The sequence below is a fragment of the Podarcis cretensis genome (assembly GCF_951804945.1).
Source record: "Podarcis cretensis genome assembly, chromosome: 8".
NCBI classification, from domain to species: Eukaryota; Metazoa; Chordata; class Lepidosauria; order Squamata; family Lacertidae; genus Podarcis; species Podarcis cretensis.
The window spans coordinates 69,227,840-69,242,825 of record NC_137177.1 but is presented as its reverse complement, the minus strand read 5'-3'; positions in this window follow the sequence as shown (position 1 = coordinate 69,242,825).

Below are 14,986 nucleotides of genomic sequence, written 5' to 3'. Positions count from 1 at the left end.
TTCTTGAAAACACGAACATTTTGGACTTAGAAGGTTTTAATAATGTCTTTGGATGGCATGCATACTTGTGGTATGATGAGGTCAAAGCACATAAAGCATTTAAAAACCATATTGTCAGGAAAGCACTGTTTAATGTCTGGATAAGATATAAGGATTTGCTTGAAAACAAAACTCCAAGGTGGTTGTCACCAATGGAAGCAAAGGCTCAGAAAAAGCTCAATATGGAGGCCAATTGGCTGAAATATTGGGAAATTTTGGAACAAGAAGGAGACAGATTAAAACTGCAGAGTTTTGAAAAACTAAAAAACAAAGTGCAGGATTGGCTTCATTATTACCAAATAATGGAGGCTTACAATTTGGATAAGAAAATTGGCTTTCAGGTGGAAAAATCAAAATTGGAAATAGAACTGTTAGACCCTAAAACTAAGAATTTGTCAAGAATGTATAACTTGCTGTTGAAATGGAATACACAGGATGAAACGGTGAAATCTGCTATGATTAAATGGGCACAAGATGTTGGACATAACATTATGATGGCTGACTGGGAACAGTTATGGACCATAGGTATGAAGTTTATGGCATGTAATGCCTTAAGAGAGAATATAATGAAAATGATCTACAGGTGGTACATGACGCCAGTCAAGCTCGCAAAAATTTATCATTTGTTGGAAGTGTAAAGAGATTGAAGGTACATTCTTTCACCTTTGGTGGACATGCCCAAGGATTAAGACTTTCTGGGAGATGATTTATAATGAAATGAAAAAGGTATTTAAATATACCTTTCAGAAGAAACCAGAGGCCTTTCTCCTGGGCATGGTCGGCCAATTGGTGTCAAAGAAGGATAGAACTTTCTTTATGTATGCCACAACAGCAGCAAGAATACTTATTGCAAAGTACTGGAAGACACAAGATTTACCCACCTGGGAAGAATGGCAGATGAAAGTGATGGTCTATATGGAACTGGCGGAAATGACTGGCAGAATCCGAGACCAAGGAGAAGTGTTGGTGGAAGAAGATTGGAAGAAATTTAAATTTTATCTACAGAAACACTGTAAAATTAAGGAATGTTAGAAGGATGTTGGAATGAAGTAATGTGGTTTTAGCAGAAATGATATAAAGCATTAAGTAAAAATGGATTGTTAATTGGTGAAAGAACATAATGTAAAATTATAGTATATTAAGATAAATCATTAGGATAGAAATAAAGATGGAAAGGATTTGCTGAAATATCTAATTGAATTAGAATACGAAAAGGGAGGTGTGAGGAGGTCAAGGAAATAAGCAAAGGAAAGAAAGTTATGTAAAGGATTGATTTAGTTTTTTTTCTTTAATTATCTGCATTTTTTCTGGTTTTTTCCCTTTGTTCTTGTATTGTTCTGTATTTTTATTTTTTTTTCTGTTTAAATATGTTCTTTATTTTTTCTTTTTGTAACCTTTAAAATCTCAATAAAAATCTATTGGGGGAAAAAAAAGTTCACCTAGATGAAAATGTAAATATGTTTTTAAGGATTGCAGTTGTTGGAAATTAACGTAGATACATTGGGTCAGTCAACCTGGCCTAGGGGATCAAACTGGGCCAATTTGATTTGAGATCTGGGCTCTGTCTGGAATCCAGTGCACAGCCCTATTTATCATGGAAGGATCACCTCATGGCGAGGTATGGATTGGTTGTGACTGACTCTCCTCACAAGGGTGGTGAACTAGTAAAGGTAGTCCACCGGAGAAACGGATGAAACCTCAGGGATTTCTGAAGGCTCTGAGGTATTTTCCAGGCAGCACAACTGGTGCTCCTTTTGAGACCCTAGTTTCAGTGTGGAATGTTGGGATGGAGTGGGTCGTTGACATTATTGCGCCAAAGCATCTTGAGGACTCCAGGAAGCTCCTTAGATTTCTGAGCAGCCCTGGGCAATAAAGCGGGCATGATTGCGCCAAAGGGCAGGTGGCATAAGTCTCTGCAAGAATCCAAGAGAAAAGAAGAAAAGGAGGAGGAGGAGGAGTTTGGATTTGATATCCCGCTTTATCACTACCCGAAGGAGTCTCAAAGCGGCTAAGAATCTCCTTTTACCTTCCTCCCCCACAACAAACACTCTGTGAGGTGAGTGGGGCTGAGAGACTCCAGAGAAGTGTGACTAGTCCAAGGTCACCTAGCAGCTTCACGTGGAGGAGCAGGGAATCAAACCCGGTTCACCAGATTACGAGTCCACTGCTCTTAACCACCACACTACGCTGGCTGAGGTACGGTCACATAGCCTAGAATACAGCAGTGATGAAAGAAAATATGTTGTGTCCTTCAGCCTCTAAAGCACCCTCAGTGATTACCCAGCAAAACTGTTTATAACACATATAACACAACACCAGCCTTAAAATACCTACATTGGCTCCCAGTATCTTTCTGAGCACAATTGAAAGTGTTGGTGCTGACCTTTAAAGTCGTAAATGGCTTCGGCCCTGTATACCTGAAAGAGCATCTTCACCCCCATCTTTCATCCCAGACATGGAGGTCCAGCTCCGAGGGCCTTCTGGTGGTTCCCTCACTGTGAGAAGTGAGGTTACAGGAAACCAGGCAGAGGGCCTTTTCAGTAGTCATGCCCGACCTGCAGAACGCCCTCCTGTCAGATGTCAAGCAAACTATCAGACAAAGAAGACACCTGAAGGCAGCCCTCTATAGGGAAGTTTTTAATGTTCGATGTTTTATTGTGTTTGATGTGGTGGCTTCTTCTTCTTACTATTATTATTATTATTATTATTATTATTATTATTATTATCATTATTAACAACAACAACAACTGGTGCCAATTCTATTTTATTTTTTAATCTGGTGCTGAAGTGACTTCAAAGCAATCCATTACAATCTATTGCAGCCCAAAGGATGTTCCCTCTGGAATTTGTTACACACACACACACACACACACACACACACACACACACGGTGCACACACATAGACATGAATTTGCAAATCTTTTCTTGGCTACGCAGAGCTTAAATACATGACCTTTCACACACCCTTTCAAACACATGCATTTGGAGAGGATCCTTAACTCGACAGAGAAAGAGAGAGGGAGGGGGACCTGAAATACAAGACAAAACTATATCAGTATTGGATATAGCATTTTACACTGGAATATGGGACATTCTTATTTCATACAGGACAGGTGGTAACCCTACTATGCTGTGCAGGATTATATATATATGTTTCATCAGGATTCATTCTTTGCACAGTGTTTCAGTGTTTTTATATAAAGGTAAAGGTACCCCTGCCCGTATGGGCCAGTCGTGTCCGACTCTAGGGTCGCGTGCTCATCTCGCTCTAGAGGCCGTGAGCTGGCGCCGTCCGAAGACACTTCCGGGTCACGTGGCCAGCGTGACAAAGCTGCAGCTGGCGAGCCAGCACCAGCGCAGCACACGGAAATGCCGTTTACCTTCCCGCTATAAAGCGGTCCCTATTTATCTACTTGCACTTAAGAGTGCTTTCGAACTGCTAGGTGGGCAGGAGCTGGGACCGAACGACGTGAGCTCACCCCACCGCGGGGATTCGAACCGCCGACCATACGATCAGCAAGTCCTAGGCACTGAGTTTTTACCCACAGCGCCACCAGCGTCCCACCTATATATATGTATGTGTGTGTGTGTGTGTGTGTGTGTGTGTGTGTCTATGCCCTTTTGCAGGTTGTGAAAACAACCATGCCACAAAAAAATACATTGATGCACATTTGAATGAACTTTATTACGGTCACAGACCAGGATAAAAAACAAAACACACACACACATACACAAAAAAACCCCATATAAATAAAATAGCAGTTAGGATTTTTTTTTAACTGATAATTGTTAGAGCAAATGAGGACAAAGAAACAAGCATAGGATAAAACATCTGAATAAAATACAAGATTAAACACGGATAATGGATGGATAAAAACTGATAATTAAAACAGATAAGAACTAAAAACAAATAAAAACATGCAGTTAAAACAACTGTAAGAGCATAAGAACTAAAAGACTCGCAGTTAAAACAACTATAAGAGGCTGCAGAGTAGAAGCCTCTGAAATAGAGGACACTCACGGCATTAGAAACTGATGTGCAAATATGGTTAAAACAGACAATTAAAACAATGTACAACAATAAATTTAGAAACAATGTACAACAATAAACTATCCCAGGGAGTTGACTCACAGTCACCCATGGAACCGAGTTTGGGGATTTTCATGCCGGACTATTTTGAATTGGGTGATGGTCTGCGCCTACAGATATGTAGACAGAATCTGGCAACCATCCAGGTCATCTTCTGATCTTTGCCTAACAGCAAAAGGTCAAATATTTGCTTTTGCAGGAGGTCGGCGAGCCTCACCAGTAGGGGATCAATCATCTTACTACGTGCCTCTTCAGAAAAGGGACATCTAAAGAACAAGTGTTCTGGGCTTCCTATCTCTCCCAATGGACAGGTGCAAAGTCTCTGAGCATAGGGGATTTTTCTAAAGGCTCCATCCAGGACCGGAGAGGGAAGAGCCGAGCTTCTGGCGAGTGTAAAGGCCCTTCTTGCATTTCTAGATACGAGAAAGAAGAGATATGCTGCCGGTGTGGCTATATCTCTCTCGATTTCTCCAATTTTATAGTCGGGGCACCTTGCGCAGTCCTGTTGTCTCTTGGTGTCTAATATTCTTTGCCTGACCATAGCTTTTGCGTGGCCCAAGCCCAGACTTAGAAGGGCTTGAGGGGCAAAACCCAGTTTCTGGAGGGTGTTCAGGACTGCAGTCTGCCAGCCTGACTGGAATTGGTCGCAGAGGATCAATGGGACTATCCCTCGGGGGAGCAGATTCAATGTCAGCCATTTGTAGATTGATGTTAGGCAGATGCTAGCCTCCACTCTCATCATCCCCATTTCCAATCTAACCCATGCGTTTGAGACACATCTGGGGACTTGTAGGAGAGCTCTAAGAAGTCTAGATAGAACTCTCTCAAGGGGGGAGAAAGCAGAGGAAGGCAGACCCAAAAAGGAACCATAAAGGAGTTGTGCCAAAGTTTTGGAGCTGCAGGGACAAAGAAGCCCGCTTGTGCTCTGAAGAATTTAAGGATACAATTTGTGGTTTTTCCCACTGAACTCCTGATGGAGTTTATGTGTAGTTTATTGGTTCCTGAGGCCTGTACCACCATTCCTAGATACTTGTAGTTTGTGATTTGTTCTAATTTATGGCCTTGGAGTTCCCAGCTTCTAAGCTTTGGTTTTTCCTCAAAAGCAAGTATCTTGGTCCAGTGGCGTAGCGTGGGGGGTGCAGGGGGGGCCGGCCGCACCGGGCGCAACATCTGGGAGTTAGGAAAATCCACGGGTTAGGGGCGCAAATCCACGGGTTAGGGGGCGCAAATTACTTGCCTTGCCCCGGGTGCTGATAACCCACGCTACGCCACTGTCTTGGTCTTTTGATAGTTGATTTTGAGACATTCAGATTCACAGTATGCTGTGAGCTATCTTAGTGCTCTTTTGAGTCCAATGGGGGTTCTAGATAGAATTACCGCATCATTGGCATATAGCAGGACTGAAATATGCCGATTTGCGAGATTCGACGGGTGGAGTTCTGAGTCATTGAGTGCAGATACTAAGTTATTTAGATAGAAATTAAATAGTTGCTGTTGTTTAGTTGTATAGTCGTGTCCGACTCTTCGTGATCCCATGGACCAGAGCATGCCAGGCACTTCTGTCTTCCACTGCCTCCCGAAGTTTGGTCAAACTCATGCTGGTAGCTTCGAGAACACTACCCAACCATCTCATCCTCTGTCTTCCCCTTCTCCTTGTGCCCTCCATCTTTCCCAACATCAGGGTCTTTTCCAGGGAGTCTTCTCTTCTCATGAGGTTGCCAAAGTATTGGAGCCTCAGCTTCAGGATCTGTCCTTCCAGTGAGCACTCAGGGCTGATTTCCTTCAGAATGGATAGGTTTGATCTTCTTGCAGTCCATGGGACTCTCAAGAGTCTCCTCTAGCACCATAATTTAAAAGCATCAATTCTTCGGCAATCAGCCTTCTTTATGGTCCAGCTCTCACTTCCATACATCACTACTGGGAAAACCATAGCTTTTACTATACGGACCTTTGATGGCAAGGTAAATAGTAGAGGGGCCAATAGGCATCCTTGCCTGACTCCTTTGAAGGTTTTAATAGGGTCCATTAGGTGTCCTAGGCGGCTGCACCTGACTCTAAGAGCCGTGTTTGCATGCACTCCCTGAATTAAGAGCAGGAGCCTTCTATCTATATTGGTACCCTGTAGTCTGTCCCAGAGTCTGGTTCTGGAGACTGTATCAAAGGCTGCTTTTAGGTCAACAAAGGCAGCGTATAGCGAGGCCTGCCCTCCTGATTTGTATTTGTCGATGATATCTTGTAACATTAGGCAGTGATCTGTCATGGACCTTCCGGGTCTGAAGCCCACTTGTTCTATTGGCCAGGATATCTTCATTCTCTAGCCATTCTGTAAACTTATTAAGGAGGTGCTTTGAGTAGAGTTTACTAATCACACTTAATAGGCTAATTGGCCTATAATTCGCTGGGTCCCCTCTGTTGCCCTTTTTATAGATTGGAACTATTATGGCTGTTCCCCATTCCCTTGGGATGCGGCCAGTGTCATCTATGTAAGTGAAGAGGTGGCTAAGAAAGGTGCCCACCAATCCGCCTTGATGCACACTTCCAGAGCAAACCTATCAAGACAGAGCCTGTAATTCTTACATTTGCTCACCAGGGGGTGCTCCCATAAAGGAGACAATTTGATGCCTCACCAGAAATGTAAGCGCTGGCGAGAAGAGCAATTTCATAAAAGTGCATCATTTTGATGATGATTCCATTTTGTTTTGAGCCTATGACCTAGCTAAACTGAAAAGGCCTGTGCTTGCCTACCTTTTACAGTACAGAACAAGTACTGTACATAGTGAATGTCCGTTAAGTTTGCCATATTTCAAAAAGTGAAAATCCAGATACAAAAGCTGTTGAACTCTTTTTGGCAAAGTTGTTGAGCTGTTTTCACAAAATCTCAAAATAATGATGATGATGATGATGATGATGATGAAGTTTTTGAGCTATTTTTAAGGTAATTTGGCAAAATCATGACTTCCGAGGGTTGCCATAGGTCCAGATTTTCACAGACATTTAAGTGATTTCCACCCAGACCCTTCTTTTGACTGCTCTATTCCAGCTATGTCCAGGAAATTCTGGATGTATAATAATAATAATAATAATAATAATAATAATAATAATAATTTATTATTTATACACTGCCCATCTGGCTGGGTTTCCCCAGCCACTCTGGGCAGCTTCCAACAAAAGATTAAAAATACATTACAAACATCTGTCATTACAAACATCCCTAAACAGGGCTGCCTTCAGATGGCAACCCTAATGTCCATTCCAGAGCACTGTAAAGAATAAATTCTAGGAATCATGGCCACTGTGTGCATGAAAAGAGAATAATCCAGGCATGACAATTGTGATTAACCCTGAATTGTTTTGTAGACAGATGAAAGAGGATACTAGGAGACATTTAATGAATAGGAAAATTAGTCAAAATCTTAATAAAGACTGTGAAATGGCAGGACATTATGATGAGGGCTGGTTCAGAATGTTGACATTGTGTTGCAACTATTAAGATTGTGACGTTGTGTTGCAACCATAAGATTGTGATCAAGACTGTGGCATTGTGTTGCAACTATTAAGATTGCTGAAATCCTTTGATGGGTGACTAGTAATCTGGAAGTGTATTTAAAAATATGTTGTTTTGGATGTGGTTCTCTGCAGCCACCTCCTGAATGTTGGGACTGTCCCCACACACATTTGTATTTCAGCAATCTTTTCACCATCATTTTCTTTTGGGTTTCTGAGAGGGATACCTTCAGTCTAGGAACCCCTTTTTAAACTTCTCCAAAAGTTTGGGGTCAGGAGTGGGATGACTGGAACCCTGTGGAGTCTCAGGAACTGGACTGGATTGGGGAGACTGGGACTGGCAGAGGTGCCTCAGAAACAACCAGAGTGGTAAGGGATCCAACATTTTTTAAAAAAACTCACTCTTTGCCTGTCCTGCCCTCACCATCATTCAGCTCTAGCTTTTCAGAGGCTTGCATGAAGGTAAGTCTTAATTCCTATGTTATTTAATGCAGGCTTTAACTGCAAATTTCTTTCATTTTGTTTCACAAGGTATTTTCGAGCTGGTTTGTTGTTTTTGTTGAAATAATGTTTTAGTTGTTGCAGGTTATATTGCTGGATTTGCTGCTTGTCCTGGATAAGCAGGGTTGCAACCAAAAGAATTATGTAGGGGAATTTTCTGTTGTTCTGATTTGTTTTGTTAATATGAAAACCACAGATAAAATACAAAAAGCTAAAAAGGTGCAAAAGGCTATCATTTAAAAGTAATTAAACCCCTATAGAATTAAAAACCCCAAAATCAAATCTATTAAAATACAGATAATAAAAACAGCACTACACTATTAAAAGAGCTTTCCTTAGTTCCCAAAAGCCTATCAAGAATAAAACAGTCTTTGCTTGCTGGCAGGACAACAAGTAGGGAGCCCAGTGCAAAATCCCCTAGACCTATTTATTTGGAATTGAGTGACTATTTTTCATCCCCCACTGAGCCTGCAAAATTCATCTAAAAGCAGTTATAACCATTTTTAAAAGCAATAAAAGTTGCCATAATAATTGGGGAAGCATAAAGCTTCTGTTCACTCCATTGGGATTCAGATTCAGTCCTGAGCTAAATCAAACAGCTCCCTAATCAAATCAGTCCAAGACAAATCAGGTTGTTTTCCAGAGCACCAAACGGATGTCGGAAATGAATATTGTCATCAGCACACCCTACTACTGACTATCATGTTCACTTAAAAACTCATCAGTTTGCTGCATCCAGTGCCAGTCCTATTCAGGGTTGACCCACTAAAGTTAACAGGCACAGCTAACTTGAGTCTATTCATTCCGGTGGGTCTGCTCTGAGTAGGGCTTAGTTGGCTACAACCCAATATATTTTGCAGGAAGCACCTGCATAGGTAAAAATGGACATATTATCATCCCAAGTTAAAGGTGTTAGAGTGTTGAGTTTGTGTGCGAGGAAAGGTTGCTGCCTGAATAGCTCAGTTGGTTAGAGCGTGGTGCTGATAATGCCAAGGTTGCAAGTTCAGTCCCCCTATGTATATTGCTACATTGTAGGACATTGAACTAGAATTACTAGATTATTCTCAGGGTCCCTTCCAACTCTACAATTCTATGATTCTATGATTTGAGGGTGGCCATGTAGCTTGTTTCACAGAAGACAGCCCTCAGTTTGAAGGGCTACTAGAGGATAGGCTTCTATCTGAAGGGTTGATTTGTCCAAGTCTGGTTTAAACATACAGAACTTTAAGAAGGGAGAGGAGGGAGGCCTTGAAATTGTCTGTCAAGAGGTGTGGTGCCAAAACTATGGGCGTTTAGCCAGGAATTTTGTGCAGGGTGAGGCCTCCAGAGGGCGCCAGTTAGAATTGTTTCACCAACTCTCCCAGTACAGTGGTGCCTCGCAAGACGAAATTAATCCATTCCGTGAGGCTCTTCGTATAGCGGTTTTTTTCGTCTTGCGAAGCAAGCCCATTGACAGCTTAGCGGATTAGCGCTATTAGCGGTTTAGCGGCTTTTAGCGGATCAGCTGATAAGCGGCTTATCAGCGGATCAGCTGATAAGCGGTTTAGCAGCTTAGGAAAAGGGGGGAGGGGAAAAAACCCGCAGGAACTCGCAAGACATTTCGTCTTGCGAAGCAAGCCCATAGGGAAATTCGTTTTGCGAAGCGCCTCCAAAACGGAAAACCCTTTCGTCTAGCGGGTTTTCCGTCTTGCGAGGCGTTCGTCTTGTGGGGCACCACTGTATCTTTGCTGAGCTTTACCCCTCAACCTTCTATTTTCATCACAGGGAAGGCAAATGTCAGTGACCCCTTCCCTGCCACAGGCCACACACACACACACACCTGGCTAAACCACCATTCGTTTGGGTGCAGTTCCTCCTTGGCTTCGGCTTGCAGAGACAATCCTGCAGCTTGGCCTTCTAAAGATTAAAATTAAGCCGACTCAGTTCGTATAGAGGATAGGAAAGGAATGTGGGAAGGAGGAATAAACTTGCAGAGGAAATAGTATTTTCTCTCCTTCCCCCAGTCCTTCCCATGGCCTTGCATTGCCTTTGAACTCAACAGTTCCTTTCCTGCCAAGTTCCTGGCCAGAGTGGAGTGGCTTCTGTCACTCCTGAGCACTGCATGAGCTACCAGGCCCAATCGCTGTGCCTTTGGATGAAGGGGAGTCCCAGGGCTGCAGGGATCTGCAAGGCAGCAAAGTGAGGAGGGGGATGGGAGACAAGGGTGGGTGGTAGTGTTGGAAAATTCCATTCCACCTTAAGTTGCAGACTTTTGAGATTGTTACATGCACTACAGACTCAGGATCACTAGTCAGAAGTCTGGGGGTCTTGAGATGTTTGCAGATGCAAGTTTTGGAAGTGACACCACAGATGGCACAAGCACTTCCGGGGTGTGCTACATGTACAACCAGCGTCTGTTTGACTGGTTGTGCAAGAAGCAGACAACAGTGAGCCTGAGTTCTTGTGAAACTGAACTCAATGCACTGACCAATTCACTTATGGATTGTGAATGGTTGTTGCAGCTGTTTCAGGATGTCAGGGTTAATGTGAAATCTCCTATACAGGTTTATTAAGGCAATAGGTCCTGTTTGGCTTTGCTAGCTTCAGAGAGTTGCAAGCAAAGAACCAAGTACCTGCAGATAAAGTTACATCGTGCAAAGCAGTGTATTCAGAAAGGACTCATTCAGGTGTCCTACATGCCAGGAAATGAAATTCCTGCAGATCTGTTGTCTAAATTTGTTAACAGGGAACACCTTCAGGTATATGTACAACAGTTGCAGCTAGGTTGAAATACTGCATGACAGGTTACATGGAAAGGGGGAGGATGTTGGAAAATTCGATTCCACCATAACTTGCAGACGTGTGAGATTGTTACATGTCACATGTCTGTTTACATTCCAGCACAGTTTGCTGGGAACATCCGTTGTGTGTAGCTGTTGCTTTTGACTCTCTCTGAAGAGACAAGAGATGACATGTTTCCTTTGTCCTGATTTATACTCAATAAATCCGTAGCTTGTTAGTATGTTTCCACAAGCCTCACACCACTTCTGTTTGCGCAGTATGCTCTGCTGGTATAGTGTGCTCAGGCTTTGAAGTCTGAGTCACTGATTTACGTCGCACCAGAGGTTGAGGGATCATCACACCTGGAAGGGCATGATCCAGCTGGGGGCTAGCCAGCTAGCATCTCGACCCCCAAAGGATGCCGACAGGTAGATGCCTGGATTTTGACACCAGGCAGTGAATGAAGGAATAAATGGGGGACTAACTGACTGGGAGAGCTCATCAGGTGAGATCCTCCCCCACTGCATCTCATAGGATGGGAACCTCCCACAACAACACCCACATCAGACCTTCTACCTTTCCTCTGCCTGTGCTGTTTCCAGATGCAACAAGGAAATGTTCCTTGGTTTAACTGTAAATATATATTTTTAAATTTCTACAGGACACACACATGAAACCTAGGTTTTCTGCATATGTGGATAATGTTATGCTTCTCTGGTTATTCTCAGATCCCAGAAGATGCAAGCCTCTCACCAGTGCAGGCAGGGTCATAGCCCAAATGCAGCAGAACCCCAGAACCAAACAAGGTCAAGCACAGAGAATTAGTCTAGATCCAACCAGGATCCAGAAGCAACGTGCGAAAAGCATCAAGGGTGGGCCCCCTCAGCACTGTGGATTGAACTAGATGAATCTCAGGGTCCCCAGTGTGGGGAGAGCCAGTGTGGTGTAGTGGTTAGGAGTGGTGGACTCGTAATCTGGTGAACTGGGTTCGCTTCCCCGCCCTTCCACAAGCAGCTGCTGGGTGACCTTGGGCTAGTCACACTTCTCTGAAGTCTCTCAGCCCCATTCACCTCACAGAGTGTTTGTTGTGGTGGAGGAAGGGAAAGGAGAATTGTAGCCGCTTTTGAGACTCCTTTGGGTAGTGATAAAGCAGGATATCAAATCCAAACTCTTCTTCTTCTTCTTCCCCTCCAGCTCCACAATTCTACAATTCTTTGACCCTGCCTGGTCATCTGGGTCCTTGACCTGGGGACATGACAGATGGTGGATCATCTCAGATTTCTTCAGTTGAGTGCCGGCTTTAACTCGGACCCATTTCTAAGTAGTTTAGTGGGCTGAAGAGAATATAAGGCAGAAATGATGATAGAGAAATGTCCTAGCTTGGGGCTCTAGGTGCAGAGAGGAGGGAAGCTCAATATGAGGCCTTGAAACTTCTTGTTATAGATTATGTTGGCTATATTGTTGTGTAATACAGTGGTATCTCGGGTTACAGACGCTTCAGGTTACAGACTCCCCTAACCCAGAAATAGAACCTCGGGTTAAGAACTTTGTTTCAGGATGAGAACAGAAATTGTGTAGTGGCGGCATGGAGGCAGCAGGAGGCCCCATTAACTTAAGTGGTATCTCAGGTTAAGAACAATTTCAGGTTAAGAACAGACCTCCAGAACGAATTAAGTTCTTAACCCGAGGTACCACTGTATATTTTTTAAAAAACTTTGTATTCAAATAAAATACCTTTTATGCCCTCTATGAAAAAATGTGTGTGTGTGTGTGCATGAGTCTTTGACCCAGGTGGGGAAAAAAGCCTAGTTTCATCACTGGATAGTTCGCACCTGGAAAAAGGCCCATAACTTCCTTGGCAGACCAGAAGTTCAGTGCTGCCTTATGTTTTTGGATGATTAAATTTTTCCAGCTGGGGAGAAAAAGTTTCAGAGGTGTGCTGAAAAAGTTGCAACCTACCCTTAAGGTCCAACTCTTTCTTTCTCTCCACTGGAGGTTTTTAAGCAGAGGTTGGATGGCCATCTGTCAGGGATTCTTTAGCTGTGATTCCAGCTTTGCAGGGGGTTGAACTAGGTGATCCCTGGGATCCCTTCCCACTCTATGATTCTATGATTCATTCACACCCTGCATATTTTGCTTGTCTGCCCTGCTTTTGTAGGAGCCTGCAGCAGTACGAAGCTAAGATCTTTGTCCATTGCCACACCTAATTTGTTTGTTTGTTTTCCACCAGGCCTTCCCTGCCACCCTTGGCCTGTGCCCTCCTGGAAAGTTTTCTAATGGAGAATCTATGACCTGGGCTGAGAAAAAAGGATCCCCTACCCCTCGCGGGTGGCGCTGTGGTCTAAACCACAGAGCCCAGGGCTTGCCGATTAGAAGGTCGGTGGTTCAAATCCCCGAGTTGGGTGAGCTCCTGTTGTTTGGTCCCGGCTCCTGCCAACCTAGCAGTTCAAAAGCACGTCAAAGTGCAAGTAGATCAATAGGTACCACTCCGGCGGGAAGGTAAACGGTGTTTCCATACGCTGCTCTGATTCGCCAGAAGTGGCTTAGTCATGCTGGCCACATAAAGCGAGATGAGCACCGCAACCCCAGAGTCGTCCATGACTGGACCTAATGGTCAGGGGTCCCTTGACCTTGACCTTGACCTTGACCTTTACCTTTACCTTTACCCCTTGCTTTAGGACATCAACTGGCCATATCTCTGCAGACAGTTTAAGGAGCTATGGTTGGTTTGATCGATCTTGTATGCGTTGCAGCTGTCTCACTTTTAGATGGCTATGAGAGATTATTGCGGCATATTGCCAAGGAATGTGGAGTGGTGGTTGTAGCTGTTAGGTAAGTGCCATTTCCATCTTGCCATTGCTCCCTGATTACGCTCCCTGATTACGCTATTAATACCCAAGGCATTTCAGCACCTGTGGCGAAACACCCATTGCTGCACCTGCAATGGGAATGCAAGCTGCTAAAGGAGTCTCCCCTGCTCTCCTCTTTCCAACTCAGCAGCAGGGGAAGCGTTCCAGAGAGATCTGTTGCTAGTGCCCCTAGAGACAAGGGAGACCAGAAAGGCTTTTTTAATCAAACCTCTAAATTTGAAAAAGAGCTATTAGAAAATAAGATTATGTTGCTTTCTAAAATGCATAAATTAATGCATACAAAAGATAAACAGGTTAAATCAGCTATGATACACTGGGTGAGGGACTTCGGAAATAATATACAACTTACAGTATAGCAGAAGTTATGAAACTGAGACTTGAGGTTTACAGCATGTTATGAAAATGATGTATTGTTGGTACTTAATTATTAGTAAATTTGCTAAAATGTATAAAACAAGGTCACATACATGCTGGAAATGTAAGGAAAAAGAAGGTAAATTTTATCACATGTGATGGACATGTAAAAGAATTTTGGGAGATGATATATAATGAACTGAAAAAAATGTTTAAAATAACATTTCCATTAAAAACCCCTAAACTTTCCTTCTAGGAATTCTGGGTGCCGAAATACCAATGGGTCAGAAAAGACCGTTTATGTACATGACCACTGTGGCTCGGATGTTACTAGCGCAGAGATGGAAAGAAGACATATCAGAGAAGAATGGCAAATTAAACTGATGGCGTATGCCAAAATGGCAAAAATGACCAGAAGAATTAGAAAGCAGGAAGACCAAAATTTTAATAAGGAATGGGGAAAATATATTATTTACTTTAAAAATCACTGTAAACACATTGGAAACCCACAGGCAGCAAGAGCCTGTGGTCCTGAGACTCGGCGGGCGCCTGAAGCGGCCCCCAAAACGCAGAAGGAACCCCGTAAGGAGCTCCGGAACGTGGAGGGGGTTGCGGCGCTGTGAGTCGTTTCGCGATCTGCGGAGTGAAGCCGCGTTGCTGCTGCCAGTGAGCGCTGACCTTTCTTCCTGGAAATTTTGATTCGGGAAAGCAACAATCCGTGAGTAAAGAAGGACTTTAAATAATTTGAGTCTAAATTAACGAATTTGGCTGAAAGCGGAGCGACGCAAAACAGGAAGTCCGTCTTCCGCTGTCACTGAACTTCAACGCAAAGTGCTGGAGGAGTGGAGGCTTTAAAGGAATCTTGAG